Source organism: Hyla sarda, chromosome 6 (genome assembly GCF_029499605.1).
Source record: "Hyla sarda isolate aHylSar1 chromosome 6, aHylSar1.hap1, whole genome shotgun sequence".
Taxonomy (NCBI): Eukaryota; Metazoa; Chordata; class Amphibia; order Anura; family Hylidae; genus Hyla; species Hyla sarda.
In genome coordinates, this window is record NC_079194.1 from 40,483,751 (window position 1) to 40,499,145 (window position 15,395).

Sequence of the window (15,395 nt, forward strand, 5' to 3'; positions counted from 1 at the left end):
ACTTAATTGCTCCTAACACTCGGTGGTTGTCTAGGCCCTGGGTGCAATGGACGCTACACTCTTGCCACACCTCGCATTCCGGGGGAGTCTCTTTTATGATACACAAATCCCTGAGATGGGAGGCGAGGCACACTCGGGTTGACTCTGAGGGCAGGTTTGTTTTCATTTTTTCACTTATTGACAATTCCCCATATGTCCTCTTGGGTATTTATGTCCCTCCTCCTGGTGCCCTGGAGGTTCTCCACCAAGCTGCAGTTTTCGCTGCCTCTTTTCCAGGGGCTAGAGTTCTCTGCATGGGTGACTTCAATAATGTGTTGGATCCGGCTCTGGATAGGAGAGGGGTTGGCATTGTTCCTTCCTCTTCCCCGACTCCGCTAAGCGCCCTGGTTCAGGAGCTAGGTTGGAGGGACACTTTTCGACATTTGCATCCCCATGCCCGCGTATATTCTTGTCAGGCCGCTAGCGGCAATTCCCTTTCACGTATAGATATGATGTTGGGTAACCCACTTGTACTCCCTATGGTTCAGGCTGTGGCGTATGTTACTAGGGGGGTCTCCGATCACTCCCCTCTCCTACTGACCCTACAGACCCCTGGCCCTTCTAATATTCGGAGCTGGAAATTAAATCCTTATTGGCTGTCCTTATTTGGCCCTCATGATGGTATACCTGTACAACTATCCATGTTCTTCGTAGATCATAATGGGGTTGACGACCTCATTTTAGTATGGGAAACCGCTAAAGCATTCCTAAGGGGGTGTTTACAATCGGCCATATCTTATATTAAAAGGGAGGCGATGAGGGAGGAGTCTGAGCTGGGGGATCGCTGTGCTGACCTGGAGAGGACCTACATCACTGACCCGACCGATGACAATAAAACTGTATGGCTGCATGCGGGGCGACAGTATCTACATTGTTTGCAGGAGAAAGCGGCTCGTAAGCTTTTTTTTACCCAACAGAAGGCCTTTGAGATGGGAAATCAGTCCAGTAGATTACTAGCCCACCTTATACACCAGAACGCCCAGTCTCCGACGGTACTACAGGTCCGCTCGGTGGATGGGACTGTATTGACCACTACTTCCCAGATATCTGACAGATTTGTCTCTTTCTACTCTGATTTATACACCTCTCAGGCCACATACTCCTCACGGGAACTGTCTGACTACCTGGATGACATCACATTCCCTCGACTGTCCGCTGTTAGTGCCTCCTCTCTGGAGTCGGAGCTGACTATAGAAGAACTGGAGGATGCCTTGGGTGCCCTGGCGAGAGGTAAATCGCCGGGCCCCGACGGCATTCCAGTGGAAGTTTACCAGCAATACAAGGAGCAGCTGGCTCCGGTGTTGCTGGCCATGTATAACTGTGCGTTTGCCTCTGACGTGCTGCCTGAGTCCTTTTATGATGCTACTATAGTGGTCATTTTGAAGCCGGATAAGGACCCTCTGGAATGTTCTTCGTATAGGCCCATTTCCCTCCTCAACTTAGATTATAAGTTGCTCGCTAAAATACTCTCCCTCCGGCTGAATCGTGTTATTTTGGAAATCATTCATGCAGATCAATCAGGCTTTATGCCTGGGAGGTCCACATCTGATAACATCAGGAGGGTCCAGACACTCACCCAATTAGGTGCTACTGGGGGGAGGGATTGGGCGCTGGCCTCTTTAGACACGGCTAAGGCTTTTGACTCCGTTGAGTGGTCCTTCCTGCTGGAAACTCTTCGGAGATTTGGATTCGGACCTAACTTTATAAAATGGATTTCCCTTTTATATAGATCCCCAAGGGCGCGCATGTCCATCAACGGTGCTCTTTCTCCTTATTTTTCCCTGGGCAGGGGCACGCGACAGGGGTGCCCTATCTCTCCCCTATTATTTGCTATTGCTATTGAACCTTTGGCCCTTCGGATCCGTCAGCATCCGGGATACGCTGGTATAAGCATTGGCTCGAGGGAGGATAGGGTAGGCCTGTATGCTGATGACATGATCTTATTCATGTCTGATCCTGCGTGCACTCTGGCTTTGGGGATTGACCTTATTGACAAATTTGGGGTTTACTCGGGTCTTAGGATCAACTGGAGCAAGTCGGTGTATATGCCCATCAGAGATTCTCCGGTAGGGAATTGTTTACATGGCCTACGGGTTGTAGATCAGTTCAAATATTTAGGCATCATTATCAACAGGCGGTTTGGGGAGGATCACCAGACGAACATTCTACCTCTTCTCTCCTATGTCCGTGCCAAATTCCGGACCTGGGCTGCCCTGCCCCTTTCTGTTGCGGGCCGCATTAATCTCATCAAAATGGTGGTCCTCCCCAAGTGTCTTTATCTGTTAGAACATGCGTCAGCCATAGTACCAGTCTCCTTTTTTAAGCAGCTGCATTCTCTCTTTCCTCCGTTTATTTGGGGCTCTAATAGATCCAAGCTGAAACTGACCACATTGCAACGACCTAGAACTCAGGGAGGTATGTCACTACCCGATCTACAGCTATACTACATGGCTGGCCAGCTCAGGTATCTTAGACATTGGGTTTCCTTGCAGCCCCTCCCCAATAGTGAGCATCACCTTGCCCACAGTCTACACCTCTCTCACCTGTGGCCCGTCTTAGAGGGTAGGGTCGGCCTGGGGGGCCCTTGGCTTCCTTTGCATAGACTGGCCCTGAAACTCTGGACCTATGCTAAACGTTTATTTGCCTTTACGGACAACCTGCTGGATAGACAACTGTGGCATGATCCTACGTTGCCGCACTTCTCTGACCAACTGGATCCGCACTTTTGGAGGTCCTATGGTGTGATCTCCGTTGGTGATGTCTATGATGGCAGTGCCTTTAGGGACTTCCAGTACTTTATTGACGTTAAATCTGTCCCCAGACGATCGTTTTACCGATACCTCCAGCTCAGACACGCCTTCCAAGTACAATTCCCTGGGTCTAGTGCTCCATTCTCTCACTTCCCGGTTATTGGGGTGTTCACCACTCAGGGGCCCCGGGGACTTATATCGGCTCTATATACTGCCCTTTTGAATGCTAAGATGGGGGGGGAGCCGCTGTCGGTTGAGGCGCGCTGGAGGAGCTGTGTAGCTGACATGACTGATGAGGAGTGGGATGATGCCCTCTCCTCACACCTGTACGTCTCACCCTCTATCAACAACAGACTAATTCAGCTGTACATGTTCCACCAGTCGTACCTCACCCCGATACGCTTGACTAAAATGGGTAGGCGCCCAGACTCATCTTGCCACCGTTGTGGACATCCTGACTCTGACTTTATGCACATGATGTGATCCTGCCATTATATAGCATCATTCTGGTCCGAGGTGACACAGTTTCTTACTTCCTTAACTCGACGACCGGTGCCGATGCTCCCGAGGCACTGCCTTTTGGGTCTTTTTGATGAGGAACTGTGGTCGCCAACTGAGATCATCTTCCTCAGGGAGGTCCTCTTCCTTGCACGCAAGGCCATAGCATTGCGTTGGATGGACTCTAGGACTCCCACGGTTGCTGGTTGGAAGGCCCTCGTGAACACCTCAGTGAACTATGAGTATCTGGTTTACAAACATCGTAAGAACCCTGCCAAGTTCTATAAAATATGGGCGTCCTGGTGTGCCTCCCCCCATGCTCAATACACGGTATCCAGGTTCTTGGCAGCAAGAGACCTCATTCTATCACAGTCTTCTCCCCCGGCTACTTGATTTCTCTTTTCTTGTCTGACCTAGGCTGATCTTTCCCCCCCTTCTTTGTTTCTCTTTCTCCTTTCCCCCTTACTTTTTCTCCCCCCCCCCCCCTTTTTTTCTTTTTTTCTCTTTCTCATCTCCCTCTTCCTCTTCCCTGACCTGGAAGGATTTGTGTGATGTTTTTACGTTTGTAGTGTCTCGTCTTTGTGTTTGTCTTTGTTTCCCTTTCCATAGTTCTTGAGTTCCCACCAAACGGTGGTTGGTTTTAATGTTTTCTGTGTTTTAGTTGATTCATTGCTGATGTAACTGCTCGTGTCATGCTGCTGAATGATTATCCTTCTTCCGGCACGGTGTCGGATGATACCTGTATTTCTCACCGCCAGCTTTTGATACTTTTCGTATGTATTTATTGTGTTGAGCACTTACATTGCAATAAAAACAGTTTAAAAAAAAAAAATGATACCCTACCTATATAGGTTTGATTTTGTCGGACTTCTGGAAAAAATCATAACTACATGCAGGAAAATTAATACGTTTAAAATTGTCATCTTCTGACCCCTATAACTTTTTATTTTTCCGTGTATGGGGCGGTATGAGGGCTCATTTTTTGCGCCGTGATCTGAAGTTTTTAACGGTACCATTTTTGCATTGATAGGACCTATTGATTACTTTTATGATATAAATGATATAAAAAGTGACCAAAAATGCACTATTTTGGACTTTGGAATTTTTTGGCGCGCACACCATTGACCGAGCGGTTTAATTAATGATATATTTTTATAATTCGGACATTTCCGCACGCGGTGATACCACATATGTTTATTTTTATTTTTATTTACACTGTTTTTTTTTTTTTTATTGGAAAAGGGGGGTGATTCAAACTTTTAATAGGGGAGGAGTTAAATGATATTTATTCACTTTTTTTTTCACTTTTTTTTTGCAGTGTTATAGGTCCCATAGGGACCTATAACACTGCACACACTGATCTTCTATGTTGATCACTGGTTTCTCATAAGAAACCAGTGATCAACGATTCTGCCGCATGACTGCTCATGCCTGGATCTCAGGCACTGAGCAGTCATTCGGCGATCGGACAGCGAGGAGGCAGGAAGGGGCCCTCCCGCTGTCCTGTCAGCTGTTCGGGATGCCGCGATTAGCCGCGGCTATCCCGAACAGCCCGACTGAGCTAGCCGGGAACTTTCACTTTCACTTTTAGCCGCGCGGCTCAGCTCTGAGCGCGCGGCGCCGCGATCGGCGCTGCGCGCTATTAGAGGCGGGTCCCGGCTTCACTATGACGCCGGGCCCGCCATGATATGACGCGGGGTTACTGTGTAACCCCGCGTTATATCAGAAGAGCAGGACCAAGGACGTACCGGTACGTCCTTGGTCCTTAAGGGGTTAATAAACTTTAATATATTGTGACGATCCGTCTTGGGGATTAGCTCTGGGATCGTCCTGGACCACGCCACAGGATGCGTTTCTTCTCAAAAAAACAGCAAACAAACGCTTATAAATGCAAATCTGGCACCTTGCCAGTTTTATTAGACAGGTTGCAGGAAAAGAAATAAACAAAAAGCAGGAACAAACAAAATCCTAGACCGTCTGGTCATTGACTAAACAGATCAGCTTGCCCTGACTAACAACCGCTGAGCTTCCCTCAGTCGGTTAAACAGATGTCCCCTGCAACCTTCTATTCACACTTCATGTCACTCTCTTTGAGCCCCTCATAGCTCGGGCTGTGTACTCCTCAGCAGGCTCTGTCTCTTCCCTACAGCCCACATGCTGTCTCCTAGGAAGAGCCCCCATTACACTCAGTCTCCATCTCATATACACCTCTCTTCCCTCCTGCCTCATTACTTAAGAAGCAGGTGAGAGCTTCTGCAGGGTGAGCCAAGGAAATACACCCTTTCCTTGCCACACTGCCACAATATAAATATAAAAAAGTACATTTAAGTGGTGTACCATTTTGTTCCTGTTAAAGTCTTAAGGGCCTAGATACTGTGAAAAGCCAGGCAAAAGTACACACCTGCTGGTGTTGTAGACAAATACTGTTTTAAGCGCAGTGGACCGTAATGTACTCCCCTTATATACGCACTAAGTATGTCAGGCAAAAAAGTGCCAGGATGTGCACAGAGGAGTGGCAGAGGCCTAAATTCATCAGGCAGGGGTCACAGCAGACTTGGGGTGATTGGCAGCAGGAGTCGCAGCGAGAGGCCTAAACTTCCGGTATCAGCTAGCGGTCGTGTCTCGACCTCCATCGATTGGTTAACACGGTCATCCACTTCATCACAAGTGACATCTGACACCCCCAGTCAACAGTCGATGGGTTCATCAGACACAACCCTCAGTTGGCATGGCCCGGGAGTAGTCCCTGTCCTCCCATTGCCTCTTTCCTATGCTGTTCCCTCCCCAGCAGAAGTGTCTTATGCTGTGGGTTCAGCTCCACTATTTAGTGAGGACAATCTAATAGAGGTTAGTCAGCAGCTACTGCCCAGCCAAGAAGTGGAGGAGACATCCATTGCTTTCTCCGCTAGGTGGGCAAGTAGTGATGAGGAGAGTGGCATGGGAGGTGGTGTTGCGAGTTTTCAGGCTCCTGAAGCAGACACTTTTGAGGAACATCAGTGACGTGCAGACACTTGTTGATGATGATGAAGCCGCACTAGGGAGCCAGGTGCAGAAGGGGCTTCATCATCATCAGGAGAAGAGGGTTGCCCGGAGGGTAGCAAGAGGGTAGCATGGTTGGCAGTCAGCATAGTGGCAGAAGTGTAAAGTCTGGAGCCAAATGTGCCCGGGGTAGACCACCTGCTTCACAGAAGTATACCTTCCCGGGAGGTAGTGGAACAGGGTTCCTGGAGTCAGCGGCAGTAGCGTCTGGAGGATGTTAACCTGGCCCCATGCAAGATGTGTCGCAGAAGGTGAAGCATGCCCAGGGTACCAATGTTGGCACTACGGCCCTGCGTCAACATATTCAGCGTCACCATAAAGCGGCCTGGGAGAACCGTGGCTCTGATGCGGTGGTCCAGCCTGTGGCATCAACCAGTGACACGCCACTCCCTGTTTCAGCCAACCAAGGCTCCACCACCTCAGCTGAAGAAAGCTGTGTGTCATACCCATCTTCTGTCGCTCCAGATGCTCCTGCTCCTCCTACTTCGAGTCATTCCGCCTGCAATCCATCGGCGAAGCCATGTCCAAGAGACAACAGTATTGTCACGATGCCGGCTGGCAGGTAGTGGATCCTCTGTGCCAGAGAGGGATTGGCGTGGACCGTGCTAGTGGACCGGTTCTAAGCCACTACTGGTTTTCACCAGAGCCCGCCGCAAAGCGGGATGGTCTTGCTGCGGCGGTAGTGACCAGGTCGTATCCACTAGCAACGGCTCACCTCTCTGGCTGCTGAAGATAGGCGCGGTACAAGGGAGTAGGCAAAAGCAAGGTCGGACGTAGCAGAAGGTCGGGACAGGCAGCAAGGATCGTAGTCAGGGGCAACGGCAGAAGGTCTGGAAACACAGGCAAGGAACACACAAGGAACGCTTTCACTGGCACTAAGGCAACAAGATCCGGCAAGGGAGTGCAGGGGAAGTGAGGTGATATAGGGAAGTGCACAGGTGAACACACTAATTGGAACCACTGCGCCAATCAGCGGCGCAGTGGCCCTTTAAATCGCAGAGACCCGGCGCGCGCGCGCCCTAGGGAGCGGGGCCGCGCGCGCCGGGACAGAACGGACGGAGAGCGAGTCAGGTAGGGGAGCCGGGGTGCGCATCGCGAGCGGGCGCTACCCGCATCGCGAATCGCATCCCGGCTGGCAGCGGAATCGCAGCGCCCCGGGTCAGAGGACGTGACCGGAGCGCTGCCGCGGGGAGAGTGAAGCGAGCGCTCCGGGGAGGAGCGGGGACCCGGAGCGCTCGGCGTAACAGTACCCCCCCCCTTGGGTCTCCCCCTCTTCTTAGAGCCTGAGAACCTGAGGAGCAGACTTTTGTCTAGGATGTTGTCCTCAGGTTCCCAGGATCTCTCTTCAGGACCACAACCCTCCCAGTCCACTAAAAAAAAATTTTTCCCTCTGACCTTTTTGGCAGCTAAAATTTCTTTGACCGAGAAGATGTCCGAGGAGCCGGAAACAGGAGTGGGAGGAACAGATTTGGGAGAAAAACGGTTGAGGATGAGTGGTTTGAGAAGAGAGACGTGAAAGGCATTAGGGATACGAAGAGAGGGAGGAAGAAGAAGTTTATAAGAGACAGGATTAATTTGACGCAAAATTTTGAAAGGACCAAGATAGCGTGGTCCCAACTTGTAGCTAGGGACACGGAAGCGGACATATTTAGCGGAGAGCCATACCTTGTCTCCAGGGGAAAAAACGGGGGGAGCTCTTCTTTTCTTATCCGCGAACTTCTTCATGCGTGATGAAGCCTGTAAGAGAGAATTTTGGGTCTCTCTCCATATGATGGAAAGGTCACGAGAAATTTCATCCACAGCGGGCAGACCAGAGGGCAAGGGAGTAGGGAGGGGGGGAAGAGGGTGACGGCCGTACACCACGAAAAATGGGGATTTGGAGGAAGACTCAGAGACCCTGAAGTTATACGAGAATTCGGCCCATGGGAGGAGATCTGCCCAGTCATCCTGGCGGGAGGAAACAAAATGTCGCAAATAATCACCCAAGATCTGGTTAATCCTTTCTACTTGTCCATTGGACTGGGGATGATATGCAGAAGAAAAATTTAATTTAATCTTGAGTTGTTTACAGAGAGCCCTCCAGAATTTAGACACGAATTGGACGCCTCTATCCGAGACAATCTGCGTAGGCAACCCGTGAAGACGAAAAATGTGTACAAAAAATTGTTTAGCCAACTGAGGCGCAGAAGGAAGACCAGGAAGAGGGATGAAATGTGCCATTTTGGAGAATCGATCAACGACCACCCAAATAACAGTGTTGCCACGGGAAGGGGGTAAATCAGTAATAAAATCCATACCAATCAGAGACCAAGGCTGTTCGGGGACAGGCAGAGGATGAAGAAAACCAGCGGGCTTCTGGCGAGGAGTCTTATCCCGGGCACAGATAGTGCAGGCTCGCACAAAGTCCACAACATCCGTCTCCAGAGTCGGCCACCAATAGAAGCGGGAGATGAGTTGCACAGATTTCTTGATACCCGCATGACCTGCGAGATGGGAGGAGTGACCCCATTTGAGGATTCCGAGGCGTTGGCGAGGAGAAACAAAGGTCTTTCCAGGAGGAGTCTGCCTGATGGAGGCAGGAGAAGTGGAGATCAGGCAGTCAGGTGGAATGATGTGTTGCGGAGAGAGTTCAACTTCTGAGGCATCCGAGGAACGAGAGAGAGCATCGGCCCTAATGTTCTTATCGGCAGGACGAAAGTGAATCTCAAAATTAAATCGGGCAAAGAACAGAGACCACCGGGCCTGGCGAGGATTCAGCCGTTGGGCAGACTGGAGGTAGGAGAGGTTCTTGTGGTCGGTGTAGATAATAACAGGAGAACTTGATCCCTCCAGCAGATGCCTCCATTCCTCAAGTGCTAATTTAATGGCTAGAAGCTCTCGATCCCCGATGGAGTAGTTCCTCTCCGCTGGAGAGAAGGTCCTAGAGAAAAAACCACAAGTGACAGCATGCCCGGAAGAATTTTTTTGTAGAAGAACAGCTCCAGCTCCCACTGAGGAGGCATCAACCTCCAATAGGAAGGGTTTGGAAGGGTCAGGTCTGGAGAGGACGGGAGCCGAAGAAAAGGCAGACTTGAGTCGTTTAAAGGCGTCTTCTGCTTGAGGAGGCCAGGACTTGGGATCAGCATTTTTTTTGGTTAAAGCCACGATAGGAGCCACAATGGTAGAAAAATGTGGAATAAATTGCCTGTAGTAATTGGCGAACCCCAAAAAGCGTTGGATAGCACGGAGTCCGGAGGGGCGTGGCCAATCTAAGACGGCAGAGAGTTTGTCTGGATCCATCTGTAGTCCCTGGCCAGAGACCAAATATCCTAGAAAAGGAAGAGATTGGCATTCAAACAGACATTTCTCAATTTTGGCATAGAGTTGGTTGTCACGAAGTCTCTGAAGAACCATACGGACATGCTGGCGGTGTTCTTCTAGATTGGCAGAAAAAATTAGGATATCGTCCAGATATACAACAACACAGGAGTATAACAGATCACGAAAAATTTCATTGACAAAGTCTTGGAAGACGGCAGGGGCGTTGCACAGTCCAAAGGGCATGACCAGATACTCAAAGTGTCCATCTCTGGTGTTAAATGCCGTTTTCCACTCGTCCCCCTCTCTGATGCGGATGAGGTTATAGGCGCCTCTTAAGTCCAATTTAGTGAAGATGTGGGCACCTTGGAGGCGATCAAAGAGTTCAGAGATGAGGGGTAAGGGGTAGCGGTTCTTAACCGTGATTTTATTAAGACCGCGGTAGTCAATGCAAGGACGTAGGGAGCCATCTTTTTTGGACACAAAGAAAAATCCGGCTCCGGCAGGAGAGGAGGATTTACGGATAAAGCCCTTTTTTAGATTCTCCTGGACGTATTCGGACATGGCAAGAGTCTCTGGGGCAGAGAGAGGATAAATTCTGCCCCGGGGTGGAGTAGTGCCCGGGAGGAGGTCGATAGGGCAATCATAAGGCCTGTGAGGAGGTAGAGTCTCAGCTTGTTTTTTGCAGAAAACATCCGCGAAGTCCATATAGGCCTTAGGGAGACCGGTTACTGGAGGAACCACAGAGTTACGGCAAGGGTTACTGGGAACCGGTTTTAGACAGTTCTTGGAACAAGAGGACCCCCAACTCTTGATCTCCCCAGTGGACCAATCCAGGGTAGGGGAATGAAGTTGAAGCCAGGGAAGTCCAAGGAGAATTTCCGAGGTGCAATTGGGGAGGACCAAAAGTTCAATCCTCTCATGATGAGATCCGATGCTCATAAGAAGGGGCTCCGTGCGGAAACGTATGGAACAGTCCAATCTTTCATTATTTACACAATTGATGTAGAGGGGTCTGGCGAGACTGGTCACCGGGATGTTGAACCTGTTGACGAGAGAGGCCAAAATAAAATTTCCTGCAGATCCAGAGTCCAAGAAGGCCACTGTAGAGAAGGAGAAGGCAGAGGCAGACATCCGCACAGGCACAGTAAGACGTGGAGAAGCAGAGTAGACATCAAGGACTGTCTCACCTTTGTGCGGAGTCAGCGTACGTCTTTCCAGGCGGGGAGGACGGATAGGACAATCTCTCAGGAAGTGTTCGGTACTAGCACAGTACAGGCAGAGGTTCTCCATACGGCGTCGTGTCCTCTCTTGAGGTGTCAGGCGAGACCGGTCGACCTGCATAGCCTCCACGGCGGGAGGCACAGGAACAGATTGCAGGGGACCAGAGGAGAGAGGAGCCGAGGAGAAGAAACGCCTCGTGCGAACAGAGTCCATATCTTGGCGGAGTTCCTGACGCCTTTCGGAAAAACGCATGTCAATGCGAGTGGCTAGGTGAATAAGTTCATGTAGATTAGCAGGAATTTCTCGTGCGGCCAGAACATCTTTAATGTTGCTGGATAGGCCTTTTTTGAAGGTCGCGCAGAGGGCCTCATTATTCCAGGACAATTCTGAAGCAAGAGTACGGAATTGTACGGCATACTCGCCAACGGAAGAATTACCCTGGACCAGGTTCAACAGGGCAGTCTCAGCAGAAGAGGCTCGGGCAGGTTCCTCAAAGACACTTCGGATTTCCGAGAAGAAGGAGTGTACAGAGGCAGTGACGGGGTCATTGCGGTCCCAGAGCGGTGTGGCCCATGACAGGGCTTTTCCGGACAGAAGGCTGACTACGAAAGCCACCTTAGACCTTTCAGTGGGAAACAGGTCCGACATCATCTCCAGATGCAGGGAACATTGGGAAAGAAAGCCACGGCAAAACTTAGAGTCCCCATCAAATTTATCCGGCAAGGATAAGCGTATCCCAGGAGCGGCCACTCGCTGCGGAGGAGGTGCAGGAGCTGGCGGAGGAGATGACTGCTGAAGCTGTGGTAGTAACTGTTGTAGCATAACGGTCAGTTGAGACAGCTGTTGGCCTTGTTGCGCTATCTGTTGTGACTGCTGGGCGACCACCGTGGTGAGGTCAGCGACAACTGGCAGAGGAACTTCAGCGGGATCCATGGCCGGATCTACTGTCACGATGCCGGCTGGCAGGTAGTGGATCCTCTGTGCCAGAGAGGGATTGGCGTGGACCGTGCTAGTGGACCGGTTCTAAGCCACTACTGGTTTTCACCAGAGCCCGCCGCAAAGCGGGATGGTCTTGCTGCGGCGGTAGTGACCAGGTCGTATCCACTAGCAACGGCTCACCTCTCTGGCTGCTGAAGATAGGCGCGGTACAAGGGAGTAGGCAAAAGCAAGGTCGGACGTAGCAGAAGGTCGGGACAGGCAGCAAGGATCGTAGTCAGGGGCAACGGCAGAAGGTCTGGAAACACAGGCAAGGAACACACAAGGAACGCTTTCACTGGCACTAAGGCAACAAGATCCGGCAAGGGAGTGCAGGGGAAGTGAGGTGATATAGGGAAGTGCACAGGTGAACACACTAATTGGAACCACTGCGCCAATCAGCGGCGCAGTGGCCCTTTAAATCGCAGAGACCCGGCGCGCGCGCGCCCTAGGGAGCGGGGCCGCGCGCGCCGGGACAGAACGGACGGAGAGCGAGTCAGGTAGGGGAGCCGGGGTGCGCATCGCGAGCGGGCGCTACCCGCATCGCGAATCGCATCCCGGCTGGCAGCAGAATCGCAGCGCCCCGGGTCAGAGGACGTGACCGGAGCGCTGCCGCGGGGAGAGTGAAGCGAGCGCTCCGGGGAGGAGCGGGGACCCGGAGCGCTCGGCGTAACAAGTATGGGCCCACTTATCAAACAAGCTGAATGTGCTCCTGTCGAAGTTGCTGGTGCTGCAGTCCCTCCCTTTTCACGTGGTGGACTCTGCAACTTTCAGAGAGCCGAGGTAGAGAGTCCCAAGACATAATTTCTTTGCGAAGAAGGCAGTACCAGCCCTATACAATTTTATGAAACAGAGGGTGGGCCAGTCCTTGAGCCTGCAGTGTGTACCAAAGTGCACGGCAGCGCCGACATGTGGAGCTGTAACTATGGTCAGGAACAATACATGTCCTTTGCAGCCCACTGGGATAATATGGTTCCTGTATAGCCACAATAGCAACTTGGACAGGTCACGCCGCTTTCTCCTCCATGCTCTCAGGCCGTTGGTCCTTTGACAGTGTGCGACTCTGCCTCTTTATCCTCCACTGTGTCCTCAGCCTCCACTGCACAGACATGTCTCATTGCACCTCAAGCATACCATGTGTGAAGGGCACGGCGGTGTAATGTTGTTTCTCATATAGTTTGCCTTGGCGAACGGAGTCACACAGGGGAGAGACTGCTAAAAGTCATTCATCAAGAAATCGAATCATGGCTTATGCCATGAAAATTGGAAATGGGTATCATGGTGACCGACAACAGGAAGAACATCTTGTCTGGGCTGCGACAAGGAAGCTATAGATAAGAACACAGAAAAACTCCTTTGAGAGCAGTGCCAAAAAATGCACACCACATAAAAACCTCAGTTTGTAAAAAAAAAAAAAAAAATTACACTTGGTGAGTGGTTACTTTTCAAACTACTCACACACTTAAAACGACCATATTCAAATTCCCATGTGGATCGTTATACGCTGCAATCCATTTCGGCCGGCACCGTTCCACCCCGTATAGGGAGATAAAAAAAAAATGCAAAAGTTGGAGAGCGGACAAATTCCACTTAAAGTCCACGCAGTGTCATACAAAAAACCTCTCCACACTTACTTCACCGAGAGGAGTTTGTACGTCCAGTAACCCCTCTCAATCCTGTGAGCCTTCAAATAACTACTCCGAGTTCCTTCCTCTCCACGCTTCCTCGCCTGTTTGGAAACAGCAGGCACTCCTCAATCCTACTTCACAGTTTTTCTAGTCACCTGAAAGGAGAGGAGGAGCAGGAGCAGATAGAGGATCTAAAGAGTCATGAGGAAGGCGAGAAAGTGGACCCAGATGCAGTGGTGATGGATGCAGGGAGTCCCTCCGAGTCACTTGCACAAATAGCACGATGCATGCTCTCTTGCTTGCGTAGTGACCTCCGAATTGTCAGCAGCAGGATGACTTCTGGCTCTCCACCTTATTGTGGACCCTTGCTACCGCCACAAAATGGGGGCCTTATTTACACCCACTGAGAGGGAGGACAAACTGACCTACTACAGAGACATCCTACGTAGTCAGTTGGCCGATGCCTATCTGCACCATCATCCATCCTCTCACAGATCTGACTCGGGGGGCCCTCTGCGCTCACCTTCCACTGCCATAGCTGCTGGGAGGGGTGGGGTTGCAGGAGCAGTACCAGCTCCATCAGAAGTCTACTGAGTCGCTGATGAGTACCTTTCTTCACCTCCATAGTGAAGCAACTCATCAGCAGCAGGTAGACCTGGAGCAGGACCTTAACCAACACGTGGTGGCATACTTTGACATGACCATGCCAACAGAACTTGAAGATCTGCTGGACTTCTGGGCAGCCAAACTTGATTTGTGGCCGCAACTAGCAGAGTATGCTGTCCTGCCCGACCAGTAGTCTGCCATCAGAGCGGGTGTTTAGTGCGGTGGGGGTCATAGTAGCCCAAAGGAGAACTAGTCTGTCCACGAAAATTGTCTTCCGCATCAGACCACAAGTAAGTATTGAGGATATGCATAAGCTAAAACGTAACTTTTTTTACTATTACTTTTTGTACTAATTTTTTTTTTTATCAAATAAAAGGAAAGGTGTGCAAAAAAGACCATGTGCCACCTCCACCACCAAGTATTGATGTGATGCAAAGACCTCTAAAAGGTTGAAGGGAACAATGTATGGTCCATTGTAACCGGTGGGGGTAAAAACTTCTCCTGTAAGGCCCTGCTCGCTCATTATTTATTCTCTTCTTGGCGAGTGATGCTTGCGCTAAAAAGGGCGGCCCACACAGGAACCTCTCCCTATTTCCACCTACAAACTCTGCCATTTCCCAGGGTTTTTAGGTGGAAATAGGGATTGCTTCCTGTGTGGGACGCCCTTTTTAGGGCGAGTAACACTTGCCAAGAAGGGAATTAATGAGGCGAGAGTGGGGCCTTACAGGGGAATATTTTCCCCCCACCTGCTACAATGAACAATACGTTGTTCACTTCCACCTTTTCAAGGAAAGTGTTACTCGTCTTAAAAAGGGCAGCCTCACACAGGAAGGTGTTTGCATCACATCAATACTCGGTGGTGTAGGTGGCTCATGGTGCTTTTTGCACACCTTTCCTTTTGTTTGATTTAAAAAAAAAAAACATATTGGGCACATATATTTTAACCTAATATTATTCAAATTTGAGTTTTATGTAATTCATATCCTCAATGCATATTTGTGCACACTAACACTTCCACAAAACAGACTGTTTTCTTCTGCCTACCTGCCTCAGCTAATATTCTGATCCTGCCACCTGCCTGATGCCACACTTCTGATCCCAAGTTCTCCTTTTTTCACCCACCTTTGTCACCGGGTACTGGTATTGCCACCCACCGCCCCACTATGTCATTGGGTCACTTTCAGGACTCCTGATGCTGCTGATGCCACCTCCAGGCTGTCTCATTCTGCCACCATATGTTCTCTTCATGCTGTTGCCACCTTCAGGCTGTCTCATTCTGCCACTACACAGTATGGTCTACACATGCTGCCGCCAAGTCCAGGCTGTGTCATTCAGCCAC